The following is a 12,762-nucleotide window of genomic DNA, read 5'->3' on the forward strand; positions in this document are numbered from 1 at the left end:
AGATATACATAGATACACACACATAGATACACATACACTGACAAATATCCCCAGCATACACATGTACACATACTGGAAGGAGAAAAAGCAAATCAACTATTATAATAGTTGCCTAGTAATACTACTCTTCACATGAGCTTTGGATATCTAATGGATGATTAAAATAGAATAAGAAGTCTGGACATCTCATTCTTCATATTTTATCTTTCCCTATACTGCCTTAGACAAAGAATTGTGTGGGTTTTTTTTCACAGATCTGCACAGATAACATTACTACTTTTGCACATGAGACCCAGTATTACATAAAATACGAGTTCACAAAACACCAGCACAGCAACGTAGTTAATCAATATAATAACAGAGAGGTACTGACTTCTGAACAGTTGGAGTGTGTGGTGTTACTGAGCCTTATGTCCTCGACAGAATGGAGAAGGACAGACACATTTTCATCATGTGTTACTTGTATTTGGAATTCACATGTAATATATTTGGATGTCATTTGATGATAGCAATCTGAATCGATAGAAGCCAAAATGACAAATAAGGGGTGACTCTTGCAGTGTCCTCTCTTGTGGATTTTAATTGGCATCTATCTGATGAATATTGATATTTGCCATCACTTAATGTGATTATTACTCTTCTCTGGTCAATGCTCTTACTCATTTTCTCTTTGTTTTTATTGTTTGTTTGTTGAGATTCAGTTATTAACAGTATGGTAACTCTACTTTTCTGGCATATTGCAAAATGATTTTTCCAACATTGTGTCTTGTTTTAGCTTTCCTATTTCTTTACATTTTAGGGAGCCTAAGATATCATTTTGCTTTCTTTTATAGTTCACATTTGTTGTTACTGTTCTGAGAATTTATGACCTTGCTCAGTGCTGGAAATTTTTTCTCTTATGCTTTTTTTTTCTAGAAATTATATCCTTTTAGATTTTATATTTATGCTTCAAACATTTTAGTTAATTTTGATGCGAACATTGTAAGTATTCATATAAATTTCTTTTATATGCCTAGCCAGTTTTCTAGGGGGGAAAATCCTGACAAATGACATTCTTTTTCTATTGAATTCCCTAGGAATCCACATTGAAAATCAATAACCATGACAAGTCCAAGTGCATTTCTGGAAGTTATTCAGGTCCAGTCATCTAAATGATACAGGATGATAGGACCTTTCGGCATAGAAACAGAAATTAGAATGAGGTATTATTACAAACAAAACAGATTATTATTGGAAGTTCAGCACGTATGGCTGACAATTAGGTTGAGCCAAAGGGAGAAAAAATGTTCTTAGCTTGGTAAAAAATAAAAGCATATGCTGATGTTGCTTAAATGTATAGTAAGAATGAACAAGAAAAGCAAGCATAGCAAAAACAGTTGCAGGCATCCATTAGAATTTCTTCTCCAACATCAAAGAGCAGTTACATTGTAATGGATGTCTATGAAAATGACTAAAATCAAGATTCCTGACCACAGCATGTGGTGGTGACAATCTGGAGCACGAAGAACTCATGCACTACTGGTAGAAGTTTACTGGCTCTAGCCTCTCTGGAATATATTTTTTTCCATGTCCTCCAATTTCATATACTTATCAATCTAAGTGGTCATTCTATTTTTTAGGTATCCACACAAAGACCTAAGCAAAATGTTTTTTTTTTTTTTATTGGTTTTAAGTAAACTCAAAAAAAAAAAAAGAATAACCCAGACACAGCCCAGACAGAAAGCCCACCCTTTCCATGTCTGTGGCTCAAGCCAAGTCAAGCCGCTGAAGCTGAGGGCAGAACTGGCACAGGTTTCCCGGGGGCGCCTGGAATCCCGGGGAGTCAGAAAGGTCAGTGTGGCCCAAGACCAGACAGAGGTCAGTTTAACGGTTGGTTCAAGGCGGTTTCTGCGGACGGCGCCATGGCATCCAGGCAGGAGCACAGTGTCATGGTTTCTTGGATTGTGTCCTGTGAAGACAAGGCAGAGAAGCGCGCAGGCTGTGGAGGAGAGGGCGCTGGGGAGACCCAGGGAAAGACTGGGCGCTGAAGGAAGTGGGCATCACCAGGACACCACCGCGCCTTCCTTCTCTTAGCCCCAGCCGCAGGACCAAGGCAACCGGAATCTCCATCCTCAGTCGGTGGCGCTGCGGCTCAGCTGTGTCTGCCTACCTGGAAGGCAGAGTCTGTCTGGACTGGAGAGCCCCCCACTCCCAGCCCCGCATCCCCTCTCCCACGACACCCAGGACACAGCCACTCCTGCCACACCAGCCTCCGAGAGCTCTGGAATAGCAGCACACCAGCCGCAAAAATGCCCTGTCCATAGAGCATCTGGGTTGGCCATCCGACATCAACACACTTGCCCTTGACGTGGAAAAACTGAATAGACCGGACGCGGTTTGCTGCTCTGCTGGTGAGACTGTAACCACAGGTGGGCGCAGTACCTCACGCCTGTCATCCTAGCTATTCAGGAGGTTGAGATCTGAGGATTCACGGTTCAAAGCCAGCCAGAAAAGTCCAGGAGGCTCGAATCAACTTTCAAAAAAAAAAAAAAAAAGCCAGAAACGGTAGAGTGCTAGTTCATGAGCACAAAAAGCTCAGAGATAGCATCCACGCACTCAGATCAAGCCCAGCCCCAGGGCCAGAAGAAAAAGACAGGGGACAGGAGCAGAGAGAGGGTAGGAGGAAGAGGGGAAGAGTAGGGAGGGGAAGAGGGAGAGAGGGAGCAAAAGATAGTACCGAACTGTGCACCAAAGGAGTCTGATGGTGAGACTAATTCAGGAAAATAGCTTAAAAGGAGTCACAGGAGCCAAGAGTGACGATGATAACATTTCTATCTCATGCAACACTCCCATTCCGCCAGCAATGCCCACTTACTGGTTTTAAACACTGCTATTTACAAGATGGTTAGTGTACAGGACTTGAAGTAATAAAAAACACCTGTACAACTGAAGTTTTTAATTCTTTCCCCCAAGGCTCATAATTTTTATATTTGAATAGAAAAGAAACTTTAAAAAAATTATATTGTCCGGGTAATGTATAGAGGGGTTACAGTTACATTCGCCAGGTAATGTGTACATTACTTCTTGAATCTTGATACCCCTTCTCATGTTTTTGTCCCCATTTTTCTCTCCCTGAAAAGAAACTTAAAATGTTTTTCTAAGGGTCATTTTGTGTGTCAGTTTATAAGTCTTTAGATTGATTGTTCTGTTAAGGTGTCTTGTAAAAGGCATGTGACTATAGTGTTAAAATTATATTTTAGATATAATAAAATTATATCTTAGATAGAAATATTTAATGATAGTTTAGATACATGTCCAAAAAAACCCCGAGTAATACTTCAAATATCCATTAGTAGTAAACTATAAAAATCATTGTAGTGTAAATACAATAGACTAATGGTCAAAGGCAAAATATTTTAAATCTATGAAGACATAAAATATAGGTAGCTATTTACACAAACATGTTGCATGACATAAGCTAATTAAATGATGTGTGGTATCATAAGTATAGCTTGGGTTGTTCTTTAACGTGAGTGCCATAAGGAGTTTAGGGACAATGTTAATGTCATGCTTCTAGTCCTGCTTTTTCCTGGTTTGAGATGGAATCTCAGGGCCTTTTCTGCCTCAAACTGACTTAGACTCTCAGTCCCAATTTTCCAGATCTCAGCCTCAGAGAACCTAATAAGTAGGTATGAGACACTGTTTCACTTCAGTAGACACCTTTTCTCCATGTTTTGTTGTTGTTATAAACGTGATATTACAGTTACGTAAGTCAGGTAAAGAGTACATTTCTTTTTGGACAATGTCACCTCTTCCCTTGCTCTTGCTCATTGGACATCTTGATGATACGTGCAGGTTTGCAAACATTTCTGTCACACTTTTCAAATATTAATCAGAACAAAGGACAAACTATACTGGCTACTCATGTCTAAATCAACCAGGCATAAGGGAATGATTTCCATTTGTTTTCCTCTTTCAGATATTAAGGTATTTCATGACAGAAGGCCTCCATGGGAAACCTGTGATTCCAGTAGCGACACTAAGTTAGCTTCTTGCTGGAAAGTTCAATGAAGCAAGAGAATGAATAGTCAGTACCACCTGGGGTGCTGGAGCAGGTAAGTGCATCTGGACACATGATTAGCTCTTAAATATTCATCCTGCTCAAGATTTTAAATACATCTTAGAAGTTCATAATAAGAGGTACACATTTATTTTTAGTTAATTTTTAAATATTTTGAACACAAGAACTTTTGGATACATTTGAATGTGGTATCTTCATAAAAAATTATCTTCCAGTAGTACTACCGATGAGTTGCCATTTAATGAAACCATTTATAACTTCAAAATATTTCGACCTGGGATACTCTTTATAGTAGATCTGCATTTATATCTGCAGCTAATAAAATAGGTTCCTTGGTTATCTCTACCCTCTCTCAACAATCCCATCACTCCATAGTCTCATTACACTAATTCTTTCTGTATACATTCCAAACTTCTCTCACTGCTCTCTTTTCCTCTTTCTCTGGTCTCCCTCACCAGGTAAAGGAAAATAGCTATTTTTTATTTCTGAAGCTTTTTACTTGAGATTTCTCTTTGCCTTTTTTGAGGGTATAGACATGAAATTTTCTTGTCAGTTTTGCTTCTATTGTCAGTTATCTGTTCCTTTCTGGGTAATCAATTATGTTCTTCCTAGATGATTATGGAATTTTGTTTTTACACAAAAGTAAAAAATGTCACTGATAAATACCTTAGTATTTGATATTGTTTATGGGATATCTACTGCTTTGATTGCCACTTTATGAAAATCAGGTTAAGAGTATGACATGCTTTGAAAGCCAATGAGATTGAGACAGTCTCTGACATGTCTTCTTCCAGTAAATGACCTAAGAATTAGCATGTGATTTGCAATTCCTTCTTTTGGTGATTTGACCATCATAGCAGTGCAAAGGTGGAACTTTGGAGCTTCTAGCACTTGAGCCATGACTTAGGGGTAACATATGGGCAAGCAGCTATTCTAATAGTGGTGAGGAATTTTTTCCTATCACTTTGAATATTTATATCAGAGGTCATTTATAGCTATCAGTACAGGCATTTGGATCTTTAGTAGCCAAAAAATAGCATGCCTGTGTGTCCCTTTATGTAACACAAAATTTGCAGGCTTTCTAAGGACCCTTGGGTGGGCCAACATACTCACCAGGTCTGTAAATCACTAGAACTTAGAGATGAGCTGCTGTTGTTGTTTTGTTCCAGTCTATTTATTCTATCTAGGCTAACCTCAATACTGGCTCTAGAATGTTTTATTCATTTTACTTAAAAAAGTAACTTGGGTCGGGAATTTAGCCTAGTAGTAGAGTGCTTGCCTAGCATGTATGAAAACCCAGGTTTGATTCCTTCGTACCACATGCACAGAAAAAAAAAAGCCAGAAGTGGTGCTGTGGCTCAAGTGGTAGAGTTCTAGCCTTGAAAAAGCTCAAGGACAGTGCTCAGGCCCTGAGCTCAGGAGTGGAAAAAAGAAAAATAAAGTAACTCTACAAGCTAAGAAGTTACAAGAGCAACTAAAAATATTTGAATACTACTATTACTAGTTCAGAAAATGTCATTGCTACTATTATTACTACCAAGCCAGTTAATAGATGTTCCTTCACAGAAAGATTTAATTGTACTCCTCAGTTATTTATCTCAAATTTTGTATATTTCCTTTGCTATTCTTATCAATTTATGCTTCCTCCCTTGACCAATAGGATACATTTCAAGTCTGTTCCTAAATCATTGATGTATTTGTCTATAGACTATCAGATATTAAGTTTTAAAGGTTCTACTTGCAAACTTGCAAAACTATTTGTGTAATTCTTCTATGATATTTTTTGTATATAAAGACCTCTTTGATATGTATGTCAAGTTTCAACTTATTAGTGAACTTCTTCCCCTCTGAAGGCTCCTCCTAGCCCTGTTTCTGGTGATAGCATGTGATTCAAAGGAAGCAGCATCTGATAGGACTGGACTGGGCTGGAGCTATGGCAGAGAACTGGTCACTTGAGACTCCTGGAGAGGAATTAGTGCTGGGGTTCTTAGAGAACCGTCTGACTCCTGGTGATCCTAGAGTCTGAGTCTGCAGGGGACATCGTGGAATGTGGAGGCAGAGAAGTGAGTCATTTGGCGGGGTTCCCTGAATCAGCCCCTGGCTGGGGTGCATTGTTAAGCCAGGCCTCCACTTTTCCTCCCTTGCTCTGTATGGAAGTACCCGTTCTGCGCTCTGCTGCTTGGGATTGATATAGCTAAAGTGATCCTGAATCCTTGCTTTGCTTTATGCATTTTTTTCTTAGTTTGGTGCTCACCTAAGTACAGTAATATCATGCCAAGATTACTACTGTTTTTTTGAAAATACCTTATAAAGGTATATTTGAGTATAGGTAGCTTATGAAACTGATAACAGCATTAAAGTGAACACTAGTCCTATTTTGTCATCATACAGACTTTATTCCTAGAGATAAGATTACATTGTATGTCTTGGGTTTTTTGTATCATTTTGTGTCATTTCTTTTAAAATATGGTTGCAGAGAGGCCAGGAGCTTGACCTAGTGGGACAGTGCTTGCCTAGCATGCATGAAGACCCCGGTTCAATTCCTTGCTACCACATATATAGAAAAGCCAGAAGTGTGGTGCTAAGGCTCAAGTGGTAGAGCACTAGCCTTGATGAAAAGCCCTAGGTCAGTGCTCAGGCCCTGAGTTCAAGGCCCAGGACTGGCAAAATAAATATGGTTGCAGAGTAACCATCAAAATATATTTAAAGGAGTCATTCAACTGCATCAATTGTAATTTCTACAATTCTTTATTGATTTAGATGATCTTAGTCTTTTAACTTGCTTTTGGTTGGAATCACAAGTGGTCCCAATTCCTTTGTACTGACATGGAAAAGAGAAATTTATGGAACATGAAAGAGTAGCCCCTACTTGTCCACTAGACTGAGAAATTAGGTGAATGTAAAATACCACCTTCTAAACTGACACTCTTGATTTTGTAGACACATTGGCCTTAGAAAGGAGAGACAAAAAAGGGGAAATAGACTTGATTTTAAAATCTAGAGATGTGGAAAGATCATTTCCTCCTGTTTTAGCAGTTATGACTCTAACATGCTATGTTCAGACTTCTATTAAAATTCTGGGAGGCAGAAATGGTACTTCTTGTGTCTCTTTATTGAGTGTGTGAGAAGCAGTGAGCTGTCATTTGGCTTATAAGCACATACATCACAATAAGGTACTTCTTTGATTATTTTCCAAAATAAACACAGCCTTATAGAAGGGGTGGATTTTTGTTTTGGAGATCAACTCAGTTGACCTTACATAAGTTAAAAAAGTTCTAAACTTCTTATTCTCATTAAATAAAAATGTCCTCTATCTTTAAGATAGTTTTGTAATAACATTTTATATAAAAAACATCATATAGACATATAACTACTTTGAAAATGACTGTAACCTATCATCTATATGAATAACTATATTTCAAAATTAAAATTCCATACTTTTTAGGAGTTCAGATAAGAGATCTTCTATGATACCTGTTCCAAAGAGTCAAAAACTAAAAAAGAATAAAATAATGAAAGTTTTCTCAGTTGGTAGCAAGAATATTCTTTAACATCAGAGAATCATGAAAGTATATATCAAGTAGGGAAGTTGGTAAAGACCTAGCGAGGTGACAGATGTGATCATCTCATCTAATTATGTAAATATTTTTTAAATTATGGAACACTAACGAGTCATTGGACCCACCTCTAGGTATATGGAAAAGGAAATAATCATCTTTTCAACTTAGAATTATTAAAATATTTTCCTTTGTCAGTAAAAGTAAAAAAGTTAAGAGATCAAAATGAGAAAACCGATCAAGTAGCATGTCAAAAATTAATTTATTGCAAGCTTACATTTTTTTCCAAAGTATTTTGATCTCTAAAAAAGCTTCACTTCCTGGAAATTCTGATACCAAAGATTAACCCTAGTCTTTGGAAAGTTTTCAAAAACAATGGAATAGTGTAAAAATTGTTTGTGCTCTTAGAAAAATATAACTAGTAATTCCAGAATTTGAAGATTAGTGATAAGAGAACAAATCATATGCAAAGGCATTTATTTTGTAACCTGAATATGCTTAACCCAACATAAAATCAACTATGATGCTAGTAAACAAAATTTAAATGTGTTGCTTTAATACAAAACGTATACAGAACTCTAAATAAATAAGAATGTGAACAAAATTTAAATGTAATACTTTAATACAAAACTTTCATACAGAGCTCTAAATGAACAGGAATGGGAATGGCTCTCTTCGACTACACTTTTTATCTTAATTACATGAGAGTCTTTGGGACACTGTAACACTCACGAGCAGTTATTCAATTATAAAGAAGGTTTTTGGAAAGGACATTTGAAGAGAAGACCAGTACACAGTCAGGTAACAAGCAAGACACCAGTTTATTGATTCTTTCAATCTTGCTCATCTAGGTGGTATTCCAGGAGGAGATCCAAATGAAGGTCACACTTTCTTGATATGGGAAAATCCACAAGGTCCCACAGCTACTCCTTAAGTCCTATTAGCCTTTCATCTTTCCTATGTAACTTACAACATACTCTCCAAAAGAAGCTCAAAAAACTCCAGCCAGATTGTAAATCTGTTAAGAAGTCAGAACAGCTAGATTTTTAATCTGTTAAGAAAGTCAGAAATGATGTGTGAACATAGAACCATACACTGTTGTCATATGATTGAGAGCGCACCAGGTATATTGTCTCAGATGACTGTCTTGGCATACAAAAGTGATGGAGTTTTATCCATATCAGCTTTGAAGGGAATATTTTATTCTTTTAAAAGGAGGAAGTGATATCAACAAAAGAAGCCTCCTGCTTCCTTCCCTTTTCTGTAATCTCTCAGTGAAAGTTGAAACATTTCAGTGCAATAATCAGGGAGGGAAGAGAACTCTTTTCAAAGGGGGCAGAATTACTTCGTCAGTGGGAAAAGACCTTAAAAAGGAATCATGATATATTAACAACTGGAAGGTACATCCATGGTATTTTAACCATGTGCTAGTGGGAATAACAAAGAAAAACTTCAAAGCAATTTATTGCCAAATAATGAATAAAAGGGGAAGAAACATTATAATGGAAGAAAGAAAATGAACATGGATGTTCTGAGTTCCTGTGGACCCAGAACAAAAAAAAAACCTGTGATCTCAAATCAGCAAAGTTTAAATCCTTTCTTCCCCTCCCCCAGGTATTTGATACAGTGACCAAAAGAAGTTACTAACCTACAAAATGGTTAATGAAAGTGGACTTTTGGCTGTTTCTATTCCAAATGATGTGAGTCAGAAGCCTCTGCAAATATATGGCGGGAGAAATTTGGGAAGTTTTTGGATGTTATGGAGAAAAGACTTTCAGACGTAAGTAGAGCTTAATGGACAATTCTGTTGGGCTTATAGACCCACAGTACTGATGGCACAGGCAGACTGTAAATAAGGGCTCATATGAGCATGAGATCTATATTGGGAATTATATCAGAGGCCATCATACATGTTACAGTGTAATAAAGATATGCTTATATTTTGCCCATGTCCTGAGGTGATAAACTAGTTAATAGGACAGAGGAAATTTCAGGACAAACGACCATGAGGACTGTGACATGGTTATGGCTAAGTGCTTTTCAGCAAATTTATACTAAACATTGTAAAATTTAAAAAAGAGGCAAATATGCATAACTAGGACCAAGGAATAGTGGCTTTAATAGATTAATATAATTAAAAAGAAATCCAGGACAGCAGGAAAGATACCTGAAGGGCATCTCATGGATGAGTAGATGAGTAGATTGCACTCATAGGTAAGATCAAGCCTGAAAAGCTTTGACTCATTATAAAACAAACAAACAAACAAAACATGTCTCCAGAGCAAGTTTAGAATGCTGCTTAGGGAAGTATGTCCCTTGCCTGGCCATCCAGGAACTTAGGGACAGCTAAAACCACTGTCCTAGAGGGTCCAGCTACTGCTTGATCTTGGCATTGGCCTCACATTACAGTCATGTAAGAATTGACAGTGTGAGAGTTAGACACAACAGCTTCCACAGAGGTTTCAAAAGATGTGAGGTTGAAGCAGAAGATGTACTGGAGAATCCAGGAAGTTATTGATTCTAGGAACATGTCAGGGGGAGCCACAATGAGTGGTATGAGTTGAAGGAAAAGAGCAAACACATAGACTTACAGCTGGCAGGGTGTTGGGAACACAGCTGCCCTGAATGTTTGCAAGTTACATGACTCTACTACAGGCTCTGAATTGTGGACGTGCAGCTGTTGTGTTTAATGCTTGTCCTGCTATGTTTTCAGTCTTGCTGTGAGACCATTTTTCCTATATCAAAACTCTTCACTTTGGGAAAGGTTATTTTTATTCCAGTACATTTGTGTATTGTAAGTATTTAACTTACTTTCTTGGTTCCACAGGGTGTCACAACTGAGAGTTTGTCCTGAATCTCAGAAGACAGTTTGGACAGTAATGGATCTGTGAACTGTATGGACTCTTGGTTATGAACTAAATACATTCTGCCTTGTAATAACCATGAACTTATGAGGAGGGGGATGGGTGTCAACTGTCGCTTCAGGTTAAATGAGATGTGTGTGGGTAAACAGTTGCCAAGAGGTGAAATGTGATGGCTAATTGGGTTAAGTAGATGAAATGGAGAAGTGGGTAGATTATTAAAGCGCTTAAGGGCTAGACCTAGGTAGCTATTTCCAACAAAGAGCAACTAAGTGGAGAAAACCTGCCCCAAATGAGGGGAACACCATCCTATTATAGGTTGGGGCCCCCAAGGAAATGAGAGGAAAAATGGATGCTCCATCATCCTCCCCTTTTTTGTCCCTCCCTCACAGCCTTCCTCCCTTCCTCTCCTCCTCCCTCTTTCTCTCTCTGCTCTCACATCTCCTCCCTGCCATAAGTGTCTGAAACAGTGAGCCAGATCAAACTTTACCACCCTTAAGCTGTTTCCTGCGATGTTTATCTCAGCAATGAAAAGTGGATTCGCAGTTTCTTTGCTTATGTTTTCATTTAAACCCCTGAATCTTCGGTGCCTTTTTCCAGCTTGTTATCAAATTTACTATGCAATCCCAGGTCCTCCACCAGGCTTTCTATTCTCACGCCTGCACACCATCTCTCCTCATGTTCTCTCATCTCTGCCATCCACTCTCACAAGTAGGATTTCAATTTTTTATTCATATATTTTAGAACAACATCACACATTGCAAAGGAACGTAAAAGCTAGTGTTTAAAATTGCATTGAAGGAAAATTTGATGAGTCTAATTTTCTCAGGAAAACATTTTGAAGTTCTTAGATGTTTTCAAATGCATAGCAAAGTACATATGAAAAACTTGAATGCTGAAACTAAAGCACACTGAAGGAAAATAGTACCTTGTATCCCATTTTATATGAACTCATTTCATATGCAAATTAAGGAAGACTTGGGAAATTTGACATTTTTCATTATTTACAATTTCTTCAAGTTGTACAAATGCATATACATATAGCACACATATAAATTATGCATAGCTATAGCTATGTATTTGCTAAAAGTAGGACCTGAAATCACACTGAAAAATTCGAACTGGATTTTAGATAAATGTGTTTTATATGTGAATAAATGGAAATTTATTTGAACATTTTCATCACTTACGATTTCTGAAACACATAAAATTGATTATACATGGCTATGCAGGAGCAGTGCTGGGACATTGTCATATTCCCAGGCAAAGGCATCCCAGTCCCATTAGCACTGATCAGCCATTTGTGGAGTCAGGAGCCCTAGTCTGGCAGTTTGAACCAATGTTTCCTGAATGTTCCTGGTATGGGAAAGTATAATGAACTTCATGTGTCCTAGGAATTGCAAGTGAAGAAAAATTTCAATTAACATTTTCTAGAAGTTTTTATTTGCTAAGATGTCCATCGCAGTCTAGTAAGATTCTAGCTACTTCCGCGTGCGTCTGGTGCTGGGAGCAACATCTCATGGGTAATAAGCTCATATCAGCTTTCCCGTCTACTTTCTTCCTCATTATCATTCCTTTTTTGTTGTTGTTATTTTATTTTGCTTCTCCTTCAATTTCTACCTAGATTTTTCAATCCAGCTAAAACTGGCTTATGTGTTTTCTGTTGTTTTTCCTTGTCTATGCTGACATAAAAATCTTCATAAGAATTTGCCTTGACAAACCCATGTGGTTTTGGTCTCTTAGGTTTTCTCATCTGATTGTCGCTCAACTGAATGGTGTCTAGTACTTTTTATTTTTTTTATAGGAAGTTTCTCTGCTAAAGAAACTAAACTGAGAAATTCCATTTCTTAGCACCTCTATCACTGTAGGCTGGAGGACTTTGGAAATGCTTCAGACACTGATTCCTTCCCATCTTGTGAATCCTGAATGTCTATAGCCAGGACCTCCATTAGTTGAACAGTGCAAGGAAGTTTTGGCAACTGATCTGCTATAGAAACCTTAAAGGTTCTACCTCTTTATGTTCTTGAAAAACTTCCCAGGAGATACTTTTTTCTACATAAATGTTCATACAAGATGTATTAGTGCCTTTAACAGAGTTTCTTCTTGTAGCTGTTGGTCTAATTTCTTTCCCCAGCATATATATTTTCCTTTATGCCTTCACTGTCTTTCCATTTGGGTGGTTTCTCTATTTATTGTTGTCTTTCCAGTTTGGTGATTGCATATACCTTCTGGGGCACTCCTGAAGGATGTCTTTGGAATGGGGTGACTGCTAAAGCATGTGAAC

General features: G+C 37.8%; 1 long non-coding RNA gene across 1 annotated transcript; it reads left to right on the forward strand.

Moving 5' to 3' along the window:
• The first annotated feature begins 1,658 nt into the window (after nt 1–1,658).
• Nucleotides 1,659–11,079, forward strand: LOC150055613 (uncharacterized). Its single transcript, XR_016537385.1, has 4 exons — nt 1,659–2,408; nt 3,959–4,094; nt 9,232–9,397; nt 10,445–11,079. It is a non-coding gene; the product is annotated as an uncharacterized LOC150055613 (long non-coding RNA).
• The last annotated feature ends 1,683 nt before the right edge of the window (nt 11,080–12,762 follow it).

This window comes from Megascapheus bottae, chromosome 13 (assembly GCF_031878675.1).
Source record: "Megascapheus bottae isolate mThoBot1 chromosome 13, mThoBot2.hap1, whole genome shotgun sequence".
NCBI lineage: Eukaryota > Metazoa > Chordata > Mammalia > Rodentia > Geomyidae > Megascapheus > Megascapheus bottae.